This window comes from Cryptomeria japonica, chromosome 3 (genome assembly GCF_030272615.1).
Source record: "Cryptomeria japonica chromosome 3, Sugi_1.0, whole genome shotgun sequence".
Taxonomy (NCBI): domain Eukaryota; kingdom Viridiplantae; phylum Streptophyta; class Pinopsida; order Cupressales; family Cupressaceae; genus Cryptomeria; species Cryptomeria japonica.
Window position 1 is genome coordinate 109,172,840 of NC_081407.1, and position 18,790 is coordinate 109,191,629.

An 18,790-nucleotide genomic window follows, 5' to 3' on the forward strand; every position below is an offset into this window, starting at 1 on the left:
TTGATGATATCATGGCAAACTTTGTCAGAAGACTCAAGACGGGTTCAAGCAAATACAAAGGCAAGTTTCCCTTCAAATGTTTCAACTATGAAAAAATTGGATATTTTGTTGCCAAATGTCCCTATGGTGATAAGAATGAAGATGATCAATCAAGTGGTAGTAGATCATATGGTAAGGACAGGAAGAAGAATGTCTACCAGCATGGTATAAGAGGCTATCGGAAGCAGAGAAGTCTTTACACACATGAAAATGATACCACAGATGAGGAAAGTGCCTTAGATGACTGTTGTAGTGAAGATGAAGACAGAGAAAACCTTTTCATGGCCCATGAGGTTCCAATACCTAAAGAAGGAGAAGAAGAAGAGCAAGAAGGAGAAGTAGATCTTGAAGCAGAGCTCATTAGCACCTTGGAAGAGTTGAAGAAAACAAGAAGAGATCTGAAAAAGGTGAAAAAGGCTGTAGCTGAAGAATAAGAGAAGTTGAAAGAATCTCTTGAAGAATCCAAGAAAAAAATTGCAGATCTAAAACTACAATTGGAAGAGGCCAAGAGGATCTGTGAAGTTACTAGTACCAACTTGAGTAAAAATGAGAAGGAGCATCAAAACCTGGAAGAATAAATTTTCAAGCTCCAAAAGGAATTAGAGAAAAGTAAGGAAGAAATGAAAGTGAGAAGCAAATATGAAGGCAACACCGAAGCTTTAGATAAGATGTTGAGCAAACACAATCAATCTAAAGATATCGATGGCTTAGGATTTGAAGAGGGTCAAAGTTCAAACAAAAAAGACACATCCGGTAAGGAGATACAGTTTACTTCTTCAAATGAAGGTGAAGAGGAGAAGACATTCATCATAAGCAAGGATATCGGTAAGAAGACATATGCAGATGTTGTTAGAAATTGCCACACAAACCGGTATACACAATCAATGAACCAGAGGTCATACTCAATGCACTGACATACAGATCCAAGGAGAAATGCAAGAGTTGATCATGAAGGATTCACCAAAGTTAGCAGCATGAAAGGAAGACCCTGGATGAGGTAGTCATTTGCAGGACCAAGGCAATCTAACCTGTATGTTCCAAACTTTCATGGTTATTGTCACCAGTGTAATAAGTTCAGACATAGAATGGCAGATTGTAGGAAAATGAATGTAAACCCCAGTTTTGAGAGTTGAAACTCATTTGCTACATTACAAAGTACAAATGTCGCATGCTATAATTGCAATGAGTTTGGTCATAAGAGCTATGATTGTAGGAGAAATATGCAGATATCCTACAAGAATGCTTTGGATACATCTTTCAATGCTAATGTAAAATATTATAAGTGTCAAAATTTTGGTCGCATAGCAAGGCATTGTAAGCTAAGAACTGATGAGCAAAAGAAAACAGTACCGGATCAGAAGATGGAGACTAAACCGGAACACAAGATGATAAAAGAGGAGAAGAAAGAAGAGAAACATGTTTGGATAGAGAAGGAGAAGAACAAGATGGAGTCAAGCTTGATTGTGCAGACTGCTCTACATGCTAAAAGGAGGAATCTATGGGTAGTAGATAGTGGTTGCTCAAATCACATGACCGAAGACAAGAAAAAGTTTATCAAGCTTGATGATTGGAATGGTGGTTTTGTCTGGTTTGGTGACAACTCCTTTATCAAGATTAAGGGGCATGGTACATTGAATATTGATGGAAATCTCAAGGCTCGTGATGTATATTATGTGGAAGGGCTAAAGCATAATCTTCTAAGTGTAAGTCAGATGTGTGACAAAGGGTACAAGTTCACATTTGACTCTACCGGTTGTGAGATAAGCAAGAAGAGTATCGGTCAGGTTGTAGAAAAAGGAAAGAGGACAGATGGTAATGTCTACAATCTGAAGGAATGCTATGAGTCCCAATGCATGATGGGACAGGTTGATGAAAGTTGGTTGTGGCACCGAAGATTGGGTCATGTGAACTTTGATAATCTGGTGAAGATAAGCAAAAACCAGTATGTGAGAAATATTCCACAAATAACTAAACCAACAAGTAGTTTTTGTGATGAATGCATCAGAGGCAAGCAAATAAAAGTGAGTTTCAAAATAAAAGAGTACAATACCTCAAGACCTCTGGAGTTAGTACATATAAATTTGTGTGGACCAATAAGGACAAGGGCTCTAACCGGTGAGAGATACTTCATGCTAATCATTGATGACTACTCAAGGATGACTTGGGTGAGATTTTTGCATTAAAAATCTCAAGCATTTGAAAGATTCAAGATTTTTAGAAGGATGGTTGAAAATGATAGTGGACAGCAGTTAAAGTGCTTAAGATCAGATTGGGGTGGAGAATATTCTTCAAATGAGTTTATTGACTATAGTGAGAAACATGGAATCTGGAGATAGTATTCACTAGCAAGAACACCACAGCAGAATGGTGTGGCAGAAAGGAAGTATAGGAAAATGAAGGAGATGGCTAGAACAATGTTGAATGAGGCCAGCATACTGGATCCATATAGGGAGGAAGTAGCTCATACTGTTGTCTACACATTAAATCGGGTATAGCTAAGAGTGAACAATAGAATGACTCCTTATGAGTTATGGTATGACTGGAAATCATCACTCAAGCATTTTAGAGTGTTTAGAAATAAGTGTTTCATCAAAAGAGATGATGATGGATTAGGAAGTTTTGATTCCCGGAGTGATGAAGGAATCTTCTTGGGTTGCTAAACCAATAACAAAGCCTACAAATTCTACAACAAGAAATTGAGAAAAATGGTTGATAGTATAAATGTGAGAATAGATGAAGACCTACATAAGAGAGAATCTGCACCGACACCATATATTGATGATTCAAATGTTGAGAATGAAGATCAATCTGACAATGGACTAGTAGAAGAAGCACCAAGCAAGAACTCCAACCGGTATGTATAGAAGAACCATCTGGAAGAACAAATCATAGGAGATAAAAATGAAGGTGTGCAGATCAGAAGGAGACTAGCCTAGAATGATGAGCAAGTAAATTTCTGCCTCATGACAAAACTTGAGCCTAGAACTTTTGATGAAGCTAGAAAAAGTGAGAAGTGGGTAGATGCCATGGATGAGGAGCTAAAACAAAAAGAGAAAAATTAAACCTGAGAACTTGCAGACAAGAATGTCATAGGTACCAAGTGGGTCTACCGGAACAAGATGACTGAAGAAGGCAAGATAATCTGGCATAAAGAAAGGTTAGTTTGCAAAGGGTATGCTCAAGTGGAAGGTATTGACTTCGAAGAGATCTTTGCACCGGTTACTAGGTTAGAGGCAATAAGAATGTTTTTAGCTTTCTCTGCCTATAAAGGTTATAAGGTTTACCAAATGGATGTCAAATCTGCATTCTTGAATGGTAATCTTGAAGAAGAGGTGTATATGGAACAACCAGAAGGATATCTATTACATGAAGGTGAGAATTTTGTATGCAAGTTGAAGAAAGCCTTGTGTGGTTTGAAGCAGGCCCCCAGAGCATGGTATTCTTGGTTAGACAAATACTTGAAAGAGCAAGGATTCCAGAAAGGGAATGCAAACAACAACTTATATATCAAGGTAAATGGAGATCATATGATTATAGTTGTTGTATATGTGGATGACATTATTTTTGGTGGAGACAAGGACATATGTACAAATAATTTACATATCAGATGAAGACAAAATTTGAGATGTCCATGTTGGGTGAGTTGTCTTATTTTCTTGGTTTGCAGATCTCACAATAGGAGAAAGGAATTCTCATCTCACAAACCAAGTATGTTAAAGACATGTTGAAAAAGTTTCAAATGGAGGACAACAAATCGGTAAGTACTCCCATGATTACCGGTTGTAAATTGAGAAAACTAGATGAGTCTCCGGAAGTAGACACTAGTACATTTGGGGTTGAATTCCAATGATAATTCATCGGATTTTCGACTATATTTCGTTGGAAAACCGACAAAAAACATCGTCAGAAAACTGACCAAAAACATCGTCGGAAAACCGACAAAAAACATCGTCGGAAAACTGACAAAAAACATGGTCGAAAACTTGTCATCGGATGCTCTGACATTACTCGAGGCCGTCGAAATTCTGATGGAAACCAGGACACCTTCGACGGTGAACGTGACTGCCATTCCGATGAGCCAATATCGTCGGGCATATAGCATGCTCATCGGACGTGTTAGTCTTTCCTGTCGGAGTTTCGACGGTATTCTACCACCCATTCGACGAGCCAATGTCGTCGGGCATATAGAACGCCCCTCGGACGTGTCAGTCTTTACCGTCAAAATTTCGACGGTCTTATGCCACTCATCCGACGAGTCAATGTCATCGGGCATATAGCATGCCCGTTGGACATGTCATTCTTTACCGTCGGACATGTCATTCTTTACCATCTGAATTCCGATGACGTCCATATTACTTTTAAAAAAAAAGAATGATGTTGAATTTTAGAGATTGCAACCTATCAATAGGATTTGCATAGAGATTTTAAGGATGGAGGAGTCATGGACTCCTTAGAGATTGAATTTTGACACCTGAAGAAGCATATAAGTCATCAAGTTTTGTATCTTATAATACACATATTGGACTATATATATCATGGTATGGATATGATAGTATCCTCCATCCCAAGGAAAACATAGTCCTCTTGTCCTCCATAACTCAACTAGTATTAAAAATTATTACTTGAAGGTGTGAGCCTCATCCATCCATTACTATCACGAGTATAGGCAATTCTGCTAGGCTATGCTATCAAAATCAAAATCAGATTGAAACCAAAATCATAGTCTAAGTTTCTAAGTCCAAAAACCCTTCTTAAACCCCTATTATGTTGTATTTTGAGTTGCATGCCAAAAAATCAGGGAGGGATTGATTGTGTGGCTTTTGAAATACATTTCTAAACATGTCACTATGTTCGACTATCCCAAAAAATCATAGTCAAGAAGGGTAGTATAGCAGTGTTAACAACAACAGACCATCCAAAGTGCAGTCTACATATATTATATTGATTACTCATGCTTGGGCAGTGTTAAGAAGACTACAAACCATTATCTAGGTAAGCATTTTGTGACTTTTAAAACCAAGGGAAGTTAGATGTATGATTGTCCCCAATACATATAGTCAAAAGGGCAGAGAGGGTGACACTTCTTATAAAACTTGTAGACACGGCATGAATACCATGCGTGATGTATCACAATCATGTCTTGATTCCAATTGGGTGATGTTCCACCAAGCCATTGGAGTTGAGTATTTATGAAATTCATTGGTTCAAGTCAGTCAAGGAGAGGTAGAGGCCTAATCTCACCCTTATGCCTACCTACATATGTGATGAAAGACACTTGGGCTCATCCCTTGTCAAAATGTCAGACCTCCTAATGTTGTCTTTGGTTGAATCAAGGATCGAAGTCACTAAAATTGTCTTATCTTGTTATTATTGAATATTGCCTTGTCATGAAGAGTTGAGTATTACCCCTATCTCTCCATCACTAAGACATCAAGTTTGGGACCAACCCATCTGGGAACTACATCATGATACCTCAAAAACACAATACACATACCAAGCCACAGTAGTTAAGGATAAATGTAATAAATCTTGGAGTAGCTAAGAATTTGTTTGCCCTTCAAAGCTAGAGTAGTCTTCAAGGGAGATAATAAGGTTCATATAATTTGATCACTGTCTTTCACAGTCCCAAATAATGAATAAGAGTACTATTGTATTCAAGAAATCATTAGCAAGAAAAGAGAAAATGGTGCCATGAGAAGATATTGATAATGGAAGAAGAAATATTCTCAAACTTTCACAATGATAAATACAATCATGAGCCTTTCACCAGTGAAGAGAAATCCCACACAAAAACTAAGCCCCTTCACAAGGCATGATTAGGACATATTGATAGGAATGCTTCACATAAAGAGTTCCCAAAGAGAATACTTGATGATAGCAATAGTGATAGCATAATCCATTCTCCATTTTGAGTACAATGATACAAATATACACAGTGAGAAACATCGAACATAGTAAGCCATAGGAAGATAAAGGTTCATAGTCCTAGGTCTAGATATGTTTGACTAGAGCCAGATTTGAAATTATTTGCCAGTATTAGAGTAGAGGTTACAAGAATTTAAGGGCATAAACAACTCAAAATGAAATAGTATTAGAGCAACATCAAATGAAAATCTTCAAGGCTTCAAATATAATAAAAAAATCAAAGAAATAAGAGTTTGTTATCGACCATCAAAACACTAGTGATCCACCATCAAAAGATTAATGATTGGCCATCAAAAGACTATTTTGTGGCTCTAGTACCAAGGAATTTTCTAGTAAAACATTATTGACAGTTGTTCCTACTATGAAAGTATGGTTTCTTTTAACAACACCAAGCTTGGTGATTGGTGTACAAGCAAAGGTAGATCAGTGGCTTTTACCATCAATGATTGATAGCATATAGGACAACATCAAGCATTAGATTCAATAGGTAGCAATCAAGATTCACTATTATATACAAGAAAGAAACTTATCAGCAAGAGCTAGATTCAATAGGTAGCAATCATAAATGGTCATCAACAACACAATGATGTTTGTCATTGAAGAGAATCATTATAAGGATCATTTATAGACCTAGAGATCAACAATCACATTGGATGGAAATGAAATGAACCATCAAACACAAGAAATAACTAATGAACACCATTTGTAGACAAACATAAGACAGTGATTGAGGTTATTTCAACATAAGAGAAAACATAGTTTGCTACGAGGTATTTAGAATAGTAATGAGGTGCCAAAGCCATTTGGAACAATGAATTGAGAGCAGTCCCTCATTGGTATCATTGAATATTATATTCAAAAGGACTATTAAGGTCATGTGAGTATAGATAACAAATCAAATACAATGCCATAGAATGCAGTGGTAGAGAAAATGATAAGGAAAATTAAAAAATGCTAAAGAAAATGTCAACTAATAAAAAACTTACAAGGATGAGGCATATTCACAACTTTTTCACTCACGCCATGGCCGATATCAACACTAGAAGCAACTCATAGTGTTAGTTTACATACAAGACAATATGAGAGTTCATTATACCCAACAACTTGTGGTGTTGTTGTTCGTATTGGCTCTGTTGGACCTTGCAATTAAGATTCAATATACATTTTTCAATAAAATTAACTGCACAAATTGAGCTTCACTTTGTTTTGAGAATAGCTTAATATTCTCTACTTAACAGGGCCAACCACGTGAAGGTGGAAGCTCATTTGGTCCCTCCCCCCCCCCAACATCACTCTAAATTCCCCGTTAACATATAAAATTCATTCATTCTTTCTATCATTAATAAAATCTAACATTCATTCATTAATATCACATAACATTCATTAACACATAACATTGATTAACATTCATTAACACGCAACATTCATCAATATTCATTAACACATATCATTCATAACCATTCATTAGCACATAATTATATTCATTAACACATAAAAATTAGTCATTATCAAATAAGGTAGATTACAATCATTTATTTTTTTGTTTTTTCTTTGAAGCTATGTAAAGAATAAGTGAAGCATCATTTTCTTCATCATTTCCCCCCTCTTCAATTGTTCTGCCCTTTGCTCGTGATCTCAATGTATGCCTAGTCCTATACTGAGGATGAGAACACTAAAGCGAAGGGGGGTCCTCTGCAATAACAAAGAAATGGGTTAATTTTAAAACATTTTTTTATTATTGTTACAAGTATTTCATTAACTTAAAGAACATAACCGTGGCGCTCTTTACCTGATGGAGCCACATCATCTTCCACATCATTTTGTCTAGCCTCAACCTCAACATGTTAAACACCCTCTAGATCCTCTGGAGTTGAAATACCAAAGGTTACATTAATGTTGAACACCAATTGAAATTAAATTTGTTTAAAGGAATAACAATGGTCCTCATTGGGGAATATCTTGTTCCTGATGTTGTGTACTCCAATCATGCTTCACTTGGTCACCACCGACTACATGCTCTAAAATATTAACAAAAAATGTTACATTAATTACTACACTAATTACAATTTAAGATGTTTAATTGTATTAATAATTACATAAATAAATTTGAATAGCAAATGAATACCTCCACTACTGGGCTGCACATCCGGACCTTCATGTGTAGGTCGTGTTTCACGATTAGCAGGTTGTATTCCAATGTCATGCACATTGTTATCATTGTTTGTTTATTTAAAACAAATATAGTCACTTTATGTTGGAACTCAACATCAAATAGATTATTGGTAAAGTATTCAATTTGAAATAATTTTCATTTAGCTTATTTACCTGTGTGACGAATGCACCAAAATCTTGTGTTTGCCCACTCAATTCTCGTAGCCATTCAACCATGGTTGTATAGCCTTGCTAGTAGGCAATTCTCTTGTCATCTTCTGTGGGCGCTCTGTTGAATTCAGAGCCGTGTATTTTTGCTTGGTATTGTGAATTTTGCTTGCATTGTTTGATCAAAAACAAAATTGTTTGCAATTTATAAATATTTTGATGCGATATTTCATTTATCGATACTTACAATTTGTGCGGCAAGTTTCATATAACCACTAGAGCCGAGTTTGTGTTGCCCGTGCTTTTCTTGTCTTGCCTTGGTTTCCTTTGACATGTCACTCAATGTATGAAAAGTTTGAAATATGTTAGATTATATAAATATAAAGAGTAATTAGTACATAATTGCATTCTTAATAGTATCACATACCTTCTTCTGGCCTTTGGTGGTGTATTTCCTTTTTTTCCTTTCAATTCTCTCCTTGGCATCCAAAATTAGGTCCTTCCACTCCCTTTCTAGAATCATGGGCGGACGCTTGTACTTTACGTTCTTCTCCAACCGTGTCATGTATTGGTCCCTCGTATACTTTAGATATGTGCCAACTTTTTCAAGGAGCTTGATTTTGTCGAATGTGTCATTTCCAAACAACTCAACCATATGGTTTGTCAGTTCATCTTTTAACCTTTTTTCTTGGTCATTCCACCTTTTAAAGCAAAAAAAAACCTGTTAGATTCAGAAATGAACTAAAGCTACCTTTATTATAGTTCAAGAAATGGATCAAAGGAAAACTATTCTAGAAATGATATGAAATCAAAATAGTGGATTAGGGTTAGTTCACATATGATATTCCACCTTTTACATATGGTGGGCCCAAATATCTACACTGCAATGTCATTAAGATTTTTATAAAAATGTCATTTCCTACAAAAAATTCATGGGATCATTAGTCCAAAAGGAGTGATCAGTAAGTAAATTACAATTAGACTATATATAATAATTTTAAAGTACCTGGAACCTTCTGTATCTTTAAGGGAATCATTTCTTCGTTGCTCACCACCAATGTGACCTACAACGTTCTTGTACTAGCAATACAGAAAGATCTAGGAAATGATTGTATGTTATCACGAGTAGTTGCCTCTAGCGCATCCTCATGTGCATCTCTTGTTGCAGAAAATGAATCCACTATGAAATGCTCCCAAGAAAGAACACTTCAAGGGAAATAAACACATAACAAAAGATAGAGAAAAAGAGGGATCTACCAACAGTGAGCGGGCCAACATGACATGCAGTAGAGGATGTATGCATGTTGCATGTTTCTGACATTGCAGTCGGCAATACAGGTGGGGCTAACCTCTGATGAGGTGGAATTTGCACAGGAATATTGACACCTGAAGAATAATACATTAAATATATAAAATATTAAATATATGGAAACTGCAATAATTGTAAACAAGGATGAACCTTTATTATGAACATTGACAGTATCAAGTATGATGTGTTTTGGGTACTCAAAGGGATAAGCCATAAAAGTTTCAATTTACTTGTTCGATCATGATAGTCACAATGAATGGTAGTTTGGGTTCCTTATTTTGCAGTTTTGGAATTTGGGTTCCTTATTTTGCAGTTTGAAATTTGGGTTCCTTATTGTATGAGTAAGTGCAATTTATGAGTACTTGGGTAGTTGGAGAAGACATTAATGAGATAAAGACAATGAAAGAACACTCTTGGAGGACAGGGGTAAGTATATGTTAAGGTATGATGGTTGAAATAATTGATATTTTCACAATGTTAAGGCTAACATGGAGTTTCTTGAACATGTAACTTGTCTTGTTGGAAGTTGACATAATGAGGAAGGTTGTGGATTCTTAATGGAGTTTGCATGTGTGAACATGTAAAAGAAGACTGAATTTGTGTCTTAGTCCGTCAAAACAATGGAAGGAAGAGTTCGTTGAATTTGTGAGTGACTGTCACAAAAAGGATAGCACACTGAAACCTTTTCATTTTGTAGGATCAACCTGATTATTAGGAATGGTGTTGGAGTTGAATGTTAGGGGAATTTTTGAGTGAGTTTATGTCTTTTCCAAGAACATCTGAAGGGTTATAAAATAGTGAATGGATTAATGAAGTAAGACTATCCCATTGGTGTTTTTTTTATCTTTGTGAATAGTGTGAAGACAACAAAGGGTCAAGATGTTTCTTAGGGTGGTTGGGAGGGTTGAGAATTATGTTTTTTTTTTTATGGGAAAGAAGTCCATTTATGTGTCCTTGGGAAACACTAGTTTGGTGTGTGACAAATGAGCATTGGGAGATGCATCTTTAAACCATTAGTGGTCCTAATTAGAATTAGTACTATATGGAAGTCAAATTGTGAGAGTTGGAGTGATTCAAAGAGTGAAAGTCCTCAAGATGGATTTGGGAAAGATGAGTATGCTAGTAGGATCATAGTAGGATAGTTACATTAGGGGCAGACAGTGATCTCATTGTTATTGTTGTCTTGGCACATAGTGGGGTCAAATGTCAGAGCAAGTGCAAGTGGAAATTTCCTTTGAGTCATATAAATAGCCAAGGTCCTATGATTAAGGGGTTGATCCAAGTCAAGGATCTAGAAAAAGGATTTGTTTGAGGTTCATTGAGAACAAGTGAATGGATGTGTAAGGGGGTTTGTTGCCCTAAGGTATGAATGATCAGTCATGAAGAGAATCAAATAGATCCCTCTGCATCAACTACATAATAAATATATGAGCAATAATACTAGCATTAAAAAGGCAAGTTCACAAGTCCAAAGAAGCAGTAGTTTTAATGTATAGAAAATCGTCATCACCTGAACTACTTGCAATACCCTGTTCATGGCCACCAGGTTTATGAGAATGCATAAATTTCTGTAAAAACAACACGTACATGTTTTAGTTAATGACATAAAAAAGTATAAAATATAAATCATTATTGAACTTTTGTTATAATTAAAGCTTTCACTACTACTTACTTGCAAGTTTTTTGTTGTTCGCATCAATTTTTGCACCCTCTCTTGTATCTCATCAGTGTGAGGCTCCATGGATGCCAAAGAAACAATCTCTCTACTAATTTTTCTAATAGACTTTTTTATCGATTCTATAGGGTTTGTGGAATTTGTGATGTCATCATCGCTTAATCCTGTTGAGTCCACATCCCTAGAGAAATGCTCAAGCCCTACAACTCCCATTCCCCGAACATCCATCTGTGACAAGAATATCATTAACACTATCAAAATTACTCCAAAACACTTAAGAAAGGAACATAATAATGTAACAGTTGCTTCAATCTAATTTGTACAATTACAATGAGGTTTACCTACTCGGTAGAAGTGACATGACCTGCATCCCTATTTGTGCTATGTGATAGATCCATGTCGCCCTATGACAAAGAAAAAATATAAAAATGTTAGCGCAATGAAACCAATAGAATTAGCAAAAAAACTTAATAATAAAATGGTATATTGGAGTCACTAACTAGAGGTTGATTTAAATGGTATATAGTACGTACCACCCCCATGATAGTAACTTTGTTTGTATCTATACAATTCAAATTATAATCGATTAGCATCTCTTCTCCTACACTTATTGATTTAATCGCACATATGAATACATGATTTCCCTCGCACACCTCAAATATGCAATTGGGTTGCTTGTTAGTTGACCCAGGTCGCATACTATTTATAAAACTTGCAATATTCCTTGTTGCTTTTGGCCTTCCATTAATGTATACAACCACTCATTTACTTTTATCATTATCTTTCTATTGTATATAATTTGCTGACAGTGCATACCTATGCATATTGTTTTTATATCAAACAATTTGTTGGCATTATGGATGAATTGATTATGTGTTGCATTGATGTTTTGTCATTGATGTCAACACTAGCTATTATGGTTGGTTATCGACACTAGCTGTTATCAGCAGACAGGTTTTGGTCACTGGAAGAAGAGACTATCTGTTGGACACTTTCGACATGTTTGGATCTATGGAGTATGTTTGATTTTATGTGTTACATTTTTCTGGAGCATGTTTTGATCTTTTGGCATTGACTTGGTAATCAGATGCTAGCATACACTCTTGTAAACCCATACCAGAAATGGTTTAAGGTTTAACTGGTAGAGCTTTCACTAAGGAATCTTGACAGGATGCATAAGTGGTATTGGTGCAACTTCTAGATGGATTTCAGGATGTTGAAGATATTTCTTTGGCATGGTGGACCCAGAATAGGTCTGGTACCTATCTAGGTTATGGACCGGTATCATGTTAACGTGTACTCTACATGTTACTAGGATGTTTCGGGATGTGTTATGGATTGGTTATTGTTATTTTGGTCTTAAGCCGACATGCCATATCATTGTAATATGGATATATGTAATGATCTTATTGTAATATCTTTTAGGTGGCCGACCCAATTGGTTTAGGCCTTAGGGTTGGTATAAATTGATAGATCTCACTGGGGAATATGTATCGTGGTCGTGAAATGTAATATCTTATGCGAAGGAGATTTGGTCGATCATAGGTGATCGAATTGGGATTAAGGAAGAGGTTAAAGGCCTCTGGTATTGAGCTTAACGGGGAATATAATCAGGCATGGTAGATGCTATCTCTGGTAGTTTACTCTATTGGATTGTTGTCCATTTATCTTGAGGTGGTTATAACCTCTTTGTAGTTAGTGAGACTCTTTTGTAATAAGCAATACTCTCTAGGCAGTGTGCCCTCCTGCATGTGCAGGCCCCTCATTGTATCACATACTTTTTGCAGAAGTATCATTTGATTGTGGGTAGGATTCTCACCGTGGTTTTTCCCTTTCTAGGTTTTCCATGTACAAATAATGGTGTTATTTGGTATGGTTGCATTGTGTTGATTATTTGTTTTATTATTAAGTTGCATTGTTTACTAGTATTTGTTTATGCTATTCTGGTACTTAATGGTTATGCTCTGATTTAAGTTTGTAAAGTGGATTAATTGATATAATCTATTAACAACTAATTCACCCCCCCCTCTCAGTTGTTCACTGATTATCCTAACAATTGGTATCAAAGCTTTGGTCCTCTTTTGCAGAAGCTTAACTGCTTGAGGTAGATCCTATGGCAGTTAATAATTCTAATTCATCGGCAACTATTTTCATAAGAGAAATCCCTGAGCTTGATGGAACAAATTATGGGATATGAAAAATCTGAATGGAGACTCATCTTAGATGTCTTGGCAAGGATACTTGGGAGATCATTGAGAAAGTATACACACCTTATGATCCAGCATCTAGCAATTCTGCTCTTGCAGACCTGGACAAGAATATTGAAAATGATTGCAGAGCTAGAGAAGCCCTCTTGTGTGCACTTACTGATTAGCAAATCATAGGATTAACTAATAAATAATCGGCAAAGGTTATGTGGGATAAATTACAAACTCTGAATGAAGGTGATACTACTATCAAAATTCCTAAACTTGATGGTTATTGGATAAGATATGAAAACTTGAAGATGGAAGATAATGAAAGAATTGTTGTATTTATGGAAAGAGTAAATGAGATTGTTATGGGAATTCAATGTTGTGGAGGATCTCTGAGTGAAGATAAAATAGTTTCCAAATTCTTGAGAGCCCTTCCACCGGCTTACAAGATAAAGGAAATTGCAATTAATAAGCTGAGAAAAATGGAAAACACTTCAGTTAACAGAGACATTCTCATTGGAAAATTATCTGCTTTTGAGCTTGAAGAATTTGGACCTTCTGGAGCTACAAAATCTGAACCTTCTTTTCATGCATCAACATCTACTGACAAGAGTGATTGGAAAGCCTTATATGCAAAGGAATTAGAAGATATGAGGAAAGAAGATGAAGTATTTGAGGAACTTGAAGCCTTATTTTCTAGAAGAGCACCTAAAGGACCAACAGGAAGTAAGTATGAAGGAAAAAAACCTTTTAAATGTTTTGCATGTAATAAGATTGGTCATTTTGCATCTAGATGTCCTGAAAGGAATGCAAGATTTGAAGAAAGAGTTAAGAAATCATTTAAGCCTAACTAGAACAGATATATATTCAAGAAAAGCAAACAATGCTACATAGCAGATGAGGAAAGAGTAAGTGATGACTCTGAGGATGAACCGACAACAAACTCTGCTAGTGGATCCGACAATGGAAAGGAATGGGTGTTTTATGCTTTAAATGAAGATGAACTAGCATCGGCTTTAGAGAATGAAGAAAAGACCCTAGCAGTGAAAGTTGAAGACAAGGATGAATGGGTAATTGATAGTGGATGTTCACATCATATGACTGGAGATAAAAGAAAATTTCTATCCCTGCAAGAATACAATGGTGGTCAAGTCAGATTTGGAGATGAAAAAGCTTGTATGATCAAAGTGGACAAGGGTTTCCAACTTCAGTTTAAAGATAGAAAATGCAGAATCATTAACAAGACTGGTTTGGAGATTGCAACCGGTATTCAAACTAGAGGTAATATGTTTCACTTGAACACTAGTAATAAGACATGTTTGATTGCTCATATTGATGAGAGTTGGCTATGGCATAAGGGGTTGTGTCATGTTAATTTTGATTGTATTGTTAAGATTAGTTCAACTAAGGAAATTAGAGATATACCTAAGATTATGAAGCCTCATAATCCTTTATGTAAGGAATGTCAATTGGGAAAGCAAGTTAGAACTTATTTTAAGATCATACATGATAAATATAATGATGTACTTGATTTGATTCACACTGATTTATGTGGTCCAGCAAGGACTAGAAGCTTTCAAGGTGATAGGTATTTCATACTTATAATTGATGACTATTCTAGGATGATGTGGGTGACTTTTCTTAGGGAGAAGTCTGAAGCTTTTGAGAAATTCAAGATCTTTAAAGCAAAGGTTGAAACAGAAAGTGGATTGAAAATCAAATGTCTAAGATCAAATCAAGGAGATGAGTTCACTTCTCATGAATTTAACAATTATTGTGAGACAAATGGAATTAGGAGACAGTTATGTGCACCTAGGACTCCTCAGCAGAATGGAGCTGTGGAAAGGAAGAACATAACCATTTTTGATGCAGCAAGAACTATGATGATGGAAGCCAAATTGCCTCACATCTGCTGGAGAGAAGCAGTGAGTAAAGCAATCTACACATTCAACAGAGTTCACATCAAAGGTGAAACCGATAAGACCCCTTATGAATTATGGTTTGGACATACACCCATTGTTAAATATTTCAAATTTTTGGAAGCAAATGTTATATCAAAAGGGATGATTCAATTGGAAAGTTTAATCCTAGATGTGATGAAGGGATATTTCTTAGTTATTCAATTCAAAGAAAAGCATATAGATGTTATAACAAAAGATTGTAGAAAATTGTAGAGAGCGCTAATGTGAAAGTGGATGAGAAACACAGAAATCAATCTATATCATATGATAGGGAACTGGCAATGCCTCAACCGGTATAGGAAACTGAGACAGTTACACTGACACAATCAGAAAATTCAACTGTGACTAATGATCAGATTGGTGAACCTGAAGTTCAGAAGACACCAAGGTATGTAAGATTAAATCATTCTGAAGATCGAATCATTGGAGATAGGAACAAGAGAGTTATGACAAGAAGAAGACTGGAAAATGAAGAGGTATGTTTTTTTTCTCAAATTGAACCGGCATCTGTTATTGAATCTTGTAAAGATAAACATTGGTTAAAGGCTATGGAAGATTAATTAGATCAAATAGAGAAGAATGAGACTTGGAATTTAGTTCCCTACCCTAAAAATAAGAATGCTATTGGAACTAAATGGGTTTTTAGGAATAATCTAAATGAGGATGGTAAAGTTGTAAGAAACAAGCCTAGATTGGTTTGTAAAGGATATTCTCAAATGGAAGGAATTGATTATGGTGAGACATTTGCACTTGTAGCTAGAATTGAAGCTTTTAGACTATTTCTTGCCTATGCAGTTTATAAGAACTATAAGGTTTATCAAATGGATGTTAAATGCATATTTTTCAATGGTGAACTTGAGGAAGAAGTATACATTGAGCAACCTGATAGATTTTTACTAACAGATGATAAAGATATGGTTTGCAGATTGAAGAAAGCTTTATATGGACTGAAACAAGCTCCTAGAGCTTGGTATGCAAGATTGGATAAATATCATTTGAAGCTTGGTTTTACTAGAGGCAATGTTGATAGTAATTTATATTATAAGATCACTGATGATGATATTGTGATTATTTAAGTATTTATTGATGATATCATTTTTGGAGGTGAAGATAAATTGTGCATGGAATTTTCTAACAATATGAAAAATGAATTTGAAATGTCCATGATTGGTGAAATGAGATTCTTCTTAGGTTTGCAGATTAATCAAACTGACAAAGGATTTTTTATCTGTCAAACTAAGTATCTGAGGGAATTGTTGAAGAAGTTTGGTATGGATAGTTCCAAACCAGTAAGTACTCCTATGGTGACAAGTGAGAAATTATCTATCAAGGATACTTCTACACTGGTAAATTAGACAAGGTATAAGTCTATGATTGGTGGTCTGGTATATTTAACTCAGACTAGGCTAGATATTATGAATGCAGTAAGTATTGTTTCAAGAATCAAAGTAATCCTAAAGAAAATCATGAATGTGTAGTAAAGAGGATATTTTGGTATTTGCAAGGAACAATAGAATATGGCTTATGGTATTCTAGGGATGATGATTTTACTTTATGTGCATATACAGATTTAGATTGGGCAGGTGATACTGATGACAAGAAGAGCACTTCTGGTGGAGCTTTCTTTCTTGGAAAGAAACTGGTTTCATGGATCAACAAAAAATAGTCATGCATTTCTTTATCTATTGCAGAAGTTGAATATGTTGTAGCAGCAACCAATTGTACTCAAGTCTTATAGATGAAGCAAATGTTGAAGGATATCAAGGTAAATTATAGTGAACTGGTAGTTATCTATTGTGATAACTCTATAGCTATTGACATGTCTAAGAATCCAGTATTTCACTCTAAGACCAAACACACATCAATAAAGTATAACTTTCTGAAGGACAAGGTAGAAGAAAAGGAAGTCAAATTGGTTTATGTGAACACTAAAGAACAGATTGCAGATATATTCACTAAACTGTTGTCTAAGAAATCATTTGAGTTTTTGAGAGACAGGTTAGGAGTTTCTACCCCTCCGAAAGAGACTTGATTGATGTAGTTTGGCATCATCATGACATGCATTATCAAAGATACTATTCATTCTGGCACTAATGTATGGTGCTACTACTCAGGGGGAGTAGTCACCTTTGAGATTTAGAGGTTTACATTCTTGCTAATATTTGTGTCAGATTTCTGGCATTGATGTCAAAGGGGGAGAGATAGTGATGTGAAAAATATTCAGAACCTTACAAAGATATTATTCATAGGGGGAGATTTATTGAGATTGTTGGTTGTCTTCCACAGGGGGAGACTTGTTTGGCATTTTTTGGTACTTAGATATTTTTCACATCTATTGTTGCCATCAATGCCAAAGGGGGAGATTGTTGGCATTACAGAGTAATTGATTATGTATTGCATTGATGTTTTGTCATTGATGTCAACACTAGCTATTATGGTTGGTTATTGGCACTAGCTGTTACCAGCAGACAGGTTTTGGTTACTAACAGAAGAGACTATTTGTTGGACACTTCCAGCATGTTTGGATCTATGGAGTATGTTTGATTTTATGTGTTACATGCTTCTGGAGCATGTTTTGGTCAGATGGTATTGACTTGGTAATTAGATGCTATCATACACTCTTGTAAACCCATATCGGCATTGGTTTAAGGTTTAACTGGTAGATCTTTCACTGAGGAATCTTGACAGGATGCATAAGTGGTGTTGGTGCGGCTTCTAGATAGATTTTAGGATATTGAAGATGTTCTTTGATCATGCTTCAACTGCTTGAAGACATTGCTTTGGCATGGTGAACCTAGAATAGGTACGGTACCTATCGAGGTTATGGACTGGTATCATGTTAACATATACTCTACACATTACCGGGATGTTTTGGGATGTTTTATGGATTGGTTATTGTTGTTTTGGTCTTAAGCCGACATGGCATATCATTATAATATGGATATATGTAATGATCTTATTGTAATATCTTTTAGGTGGCCAACCTAATTGGTTTAGGCCTTAGGGTTGGTATAAATTGATGTAAGATCTCATTGGGGAATATGTATCATGGTCGTGAAATGTAATATCTTATGCGAAGGAGATTTGGTCGATCATAGGTGATAAAATTGGGATTAAGGAAGAGCTTAAAGGCTTTCAGTATTGAGCTTAACCGAGACTGTAATTAGGCATGGTAGATGCTATCTCTGGCAGTTCACTCTATTGGATTGTTGTCCATTTATCTTGAGGTGGTTATAACCTCTTTGTAGTCAGTGATACTCTTTTGTAATGAGTAGTATGCTCTAGGCAGTGTGTCTTCCTGCATGTGCAGGCCCCTCATTGTATCACATACTTTCAACAAAAGTATCATCTAACTATGGGTAGGCTT